Raw genomic sequence first — 5,090 nt, 5'->3', positions numbered from 1 at the left:
GACAGTCTGCTGCCCATTCTGTCCCAGATAATGACTGTCTGGATAATGTGTGTGTTTGTGTGTTTCTTGTAACAGTGATTTGTCACATCAATCCTGAAAGATTGAGAGAGAGAAAGAGAGTGAGAGGTATAGAGGGAAAGAGAGAGATAGATGGAGAGAGAGATATTGCTTCTGAGAAGTTATAGCTGCTTGACTGAAGCATTTCCTGTGGGATCAGTAGTTATGGGTTCAGAGAGAGGAGAGAGAGAGAGCGCAGGAGGGAGAGAAGGAGAGAGAGCAGGAGGGTGAGAAGTAGAGAGGGAGAGGAGAGCGAGAGAGGAGGAGGGAGAGGAGAGAGCAGAAGGGAGAGAAGGAGAGCTGGAGAGAAGGAGAGCTGGAGAGAGAATGCAGGTGGGAGGGAATAAAGAGGAGAGAGAGTTGGAGGGAGGGAAGAGGAGAGAGGAGAAAGAAAGCAGGAGGGAGAGAAGGAGAGAGGAGAGAGAAAGGGAGAGAAGGAGAGAGGCGAGAGAAAGCAGGAGGGAGAGAGAGCTGGAGAGAGAAGGAGAGAGGCGAGAGAGAAAGCAGGAGGGAGAGGAGAGAGAGCAGAAGGGAAAGAGCTGGAGGGAGAGAAGGAAAGAGGAGAGAAAGAAGCAGGAGGGCCAGAAGGAGAGAGAGAGTGTGTGTGCGTGAATGCGTGCGTGTGTGTTTGTGTGTGCGTGAAAACCATAGTGATTTTTGATTAGAAGCCAAAAGAAAAACTGTCAAATAATGTGTCAAATAATGTGCCAAGTAATGTGTCAATGTGGAACGCATTACCAAATTAAACACCTGTTGAGATTCATATTAACAGGCCAGAGAATCAAGGTGTTCCTATTATCCAGTAAATCACAGGAAACTGCTCCAGACAACCAGCAGAGATGATGATTAATTACTTCACACCCGTCATGTTTACGGAATGTCTCCTTCGACCTCCATTTTCAGAGAAATGGGTCATCTCCCTAAGGGGACTTCCAGAAATGCACAGCCCAGCTTAGACCATGTCCTCCTAGGCATAGCATGGACTACTTTCTCTCCATTCTTGGAGAGGTAAAGGTCTCACAAAATAGAATTTGTCCACCTGGTTCTTTCCCCTGCTGACTATGACTACTAAAACCCTCGGACCCGGGGGGCAACAGCTCGGAATAGACTACTCCATTCAGTGGTAGGTGTGTGTGTGTGTGTGTGTGTGTGTGTGTGTGTGTGTGTGTGTGTGTGTGTGTGTGTGTGTGTGTGTGTGTGTGTTGCACAAGTTCTTTGCCAGACATGTTCCTCTATTACTGCACATCAGCACCAATCCCATAAGAAAACTTGTTCCGAGATTGTTCCCATTTTATGGATGGATAATGAAAGCAATGTGATTTGGAAAACAGTTGATAAACTCTGGGATTTTCAAAGAATGAATCATAGACAAACACCCCTAAGCCAGTGTACTCACATACAGCACACAAACACACAGGCCAGTGTATTGAATTTTACAGAGAGGAGAAAGATGGCCTTTGTCTAGAAAAACCTTGTCTGAAAAGGCCTTTGTCATGTGCAGTACACAATTATGCAGACACAGTGCATTTTAATCACAGATAAAGACAGTAGGTTACTGAAGATAAACAATAGGGGTGAGGTTGGTCGGGGTGGTCACATGAAGTAATCGTCTAGCAGCCCAAACGTTGTGTGTTCGAATCACGTCATGGACAACTTTATCATTTCAACAACTTAGCAACAATTTATTATATTTTAACTACTTTGCAGGCTGTAATCCTAACCTTAACCCTTTATCAAGTTACTTAGTATGTTACCTATCCTTAGCTATAACCTTAACCCCTAACTACGAAACCTAACCCTAACCTTAACCCCTAACCCTAACCTTAACCTTTAGCCTAGCTAACTTTAGCCACCTAGCAAGCCTGGCTAACTTTAGCCACCTAGCTCACCTAGCTAACGTTAGCCACAATAAATTGGAATTTATGTAATCTAGGTCATGAAGAAAGAAAACCATGAAATACACACGAAATGAGAGAGCTTCAAATCCTCTGTGTCCACATCGCTAAGGACCTATCCTGATCCAAACACACCAACACAGTTGTGAAGAGGGAAGGACAATGCCTCTTGGAGGCTGAAAGAATTTGGACTGGGTCCTCAGATTCTCAAAAAGTTATTCAGCTGCACCATCGAGAGTATCTTGACTGGCTACATCATCGCTTGGTATGGCAAATGCTTGGCAGACTGTAAGGCGCTACAGAGGTTGGTGCGTTCAGCCCAGTACATCACTGGGGTTGAGCCACCTGCCATCCAGGTCCTCTATACCAGGCGGTGTCAGAGGAAGAACCTAAAAATTCTCATAGACTCCAGTCACCAAAGTCATTAACTGTCCTTTCTTTATTTAGCCCATTTTTTCTTACTTTTTTAACTCTGCATTGTTGGAAAATGGCTCACAAGTAAGAATTTCACGGTAAAGTCTACACCTGTTGTATTCGGCGCATGTGACAAATTAATTTTGATTTGATTGATTTGATTTGAAATGCATAATGAATGCATTTATTTTTCGTGTGCCTGTCACGATTTTCTATAAATCTAGTTTGTTTCTACTGTATTTCACAATGAGCTGTGATAGTGTGTTGAGACGGGAACAGCTGAATAGGGAAACAGCTTGAGTCGTATAAAATAGAATATACAGTGGTTCCTGAATTAAACGTTTCGAGCTTATGCCGCAAGTTTTTGGTAGACGGTAGCAGATGGTGGTAAATTGCGTCATTCTGTCATTGTGCCACAAGAGGGAGTTTTAACGTTGATCTATCGGTAGTCTAAACTGTGGCACAAATTGGGGGATTTTTCACACCTAACCCAGCTATTTGACTATCCATTTGTAAATTAATGGTGTGAATGTTTCAGTCCGAGAGTCTCTCTTCTCTTGTACTAGAGTCCTACATCAGGCAACAACAACAAAAAAATCAGTTGGCAGATGGTCCCGGAATTGAAAGAGAACTTGGTTAAATTCAATGAAACAATTACACTTGACATGTGGACTGACCATTTTCGAAAAATAGGATACTTGTGCCTTACAGTCCATTACATAAAGGAAGAGTGGGTGTTATCCACTGCTGAGTGGGACAGTGCAGCTCAAAACTGCAGATAACATCAGGCCAGCTACTGTCTGTGATTTATTTAGAATTCAAGGCACACTAACCAGCATGGGTACCACAGCATTCTGCAGCAATACACCATCCCATCTGTTTTTTTCCTTAGTGGGACTATACATTTTTTTTCAACAGGACAATGACCCAAAATACATCTCCAGGCTGTGTAAGGGCTGTTTGACAAAGAAGGAGAGTGATGGAGTGCTGCATCAGATGACCTGGCCTCCACAATCACCCAACATCAACCCTATTGAGATGGTTTGGGATGAGTTGGACCGCAGAGTGAAGAAAAAGCAGCAAACAAGTACTCAGCATATGTGGGAACTCCTTCAAGACTGTTGGAAAATAATTACAGGTGAAGCTGTATGAGAGAATGCCAAGAGTGAGTGTGCAATGCTGTCATCAAGGTAAAGTGTGGCTACTTTAAAGAATCTAAAATGTAAAGCATATTTTTACTTGTTTAACCTGTTAGGGCTAGGAAGCAGTATTGACACGGCTGGATAAAAAACATACCCGATTTAATCTGGTTAACACTCCTACCCAGTAACTAGAATATGCATATACTTATTACATATGGATAGAAAACACCCTAAAGTTTCTAAAACTGTTTGAATGGTGTCTGTGAGTGTAACAGAACTCAAATGGCAGGTCAAAACCTGAGAGATTCCTTTACAGGAAGTGGCCTGTCTGACCATTTCTTGAACTTCTTTTCCATCTCTATCTTTTACTAAGGATCTCTGCTCTAACGTGACACTTCCCACGTCGTCCATAGGCGCTCAGAGCCCGGGAAAAAACAGAATGTCGTCATTCCAGCCCCAGGCTGAAACACATTATCGCCTTTCTCAAGTGGCCGATCAAGGGACTCTGGGCTTATGCGCGTGACCCGACCGCCCCCGCCTTTGTGATTTTTTCCTCTGTTTGCCGAAAAGGAGATTCCCTGTCGGAATATTATCGCTTTTCTACGAGAAAAATGGCGTAAAAATTGATTTTAAACAGCGGTTGACATGCTTCGAAGTACGGTAATGGAATATTTAGAATTTTATTGTCACGAATTGCGCCATGCGCGCGACACTTCTTTACCATTTCGGATAGTGTCTGGAACGCACGGACAAAACGCCGCTATTCGGATATAACGATGGATTATTTTGGACCAAACCAACATTTGTTATTGAAGTAGCAATCCTGGGTGTGCATTCTGACGAAGACAACAAAAGGTAATCAAACTTTTATAATAGTAAATATGATTATGGTGAGTGCTAAACTTGCCGGGTGTCTAAATAGCGAGCCCGTGATGCCTGGGCTATGTACTTAGAATATTGCAAAATGTGCTTTCACCAAAAAGCTATTTTAAAATCGGACATATCGAGTGCATAGAGGAGGTCTGTATCTATAATTCTTAAAATAATTGTTATGCTTTTTGTGAACGTTTATCGTGAGTAATTTAGTAAAATGTTAGCGAATTCCCCGGAAGTTTGCGGGGGGTATGCTAGTTCTGAACGTCACATGCTAATGTAAAAAGCTGTTTTTTGATATAAATATGAACTTGATTGAACAAAACATGCATGTATTGTATAACATAATGTCCTAGGGTTGTCATCTGATGAAGATCATCAAAGGTGAGTGCTGCATTTAGCTGTCTTCTGGGTTTTGGTGACATTATATGCTGGCTTGAAAAATGGGTGTCTGATTATTTCTGGCTTGGTACTCTGCTGACATAATCTAATGTTTTGCTTTCGTTGTAAAGCCTTTTTGAAATCGGACAGTGTGGTTAGATTAACGAGAGTCTTGTCTTTAAATAGCTGTAAAATAGTCATATGTTTGAGAAATTGAAGTAATAGGATTTTTAAGGTTTTGAAAATCGCGCCACAGGCTGCAAGTGGCTGTTACGTAGGTGCCCATAGAGGTTAAACAAATCTACTTTGAAACCAAAGTATACACCTC

The sequence above is a fragment of the Salmo salar genome, chromosome 20 (assembly GCF_965601325.2).
Source record: "Salmo salar chromosome 20, fSalSal1, whole genome shotgun sequence".
Lineage (NCBI taxonomy): Eukaryota > Metazoa > Chordata > Actinopteri > Salmoniformes > Salmonidae > Salmo > Salmo salar.
This window is presented reverse-complemented; position numbering follows the sequence as displayed.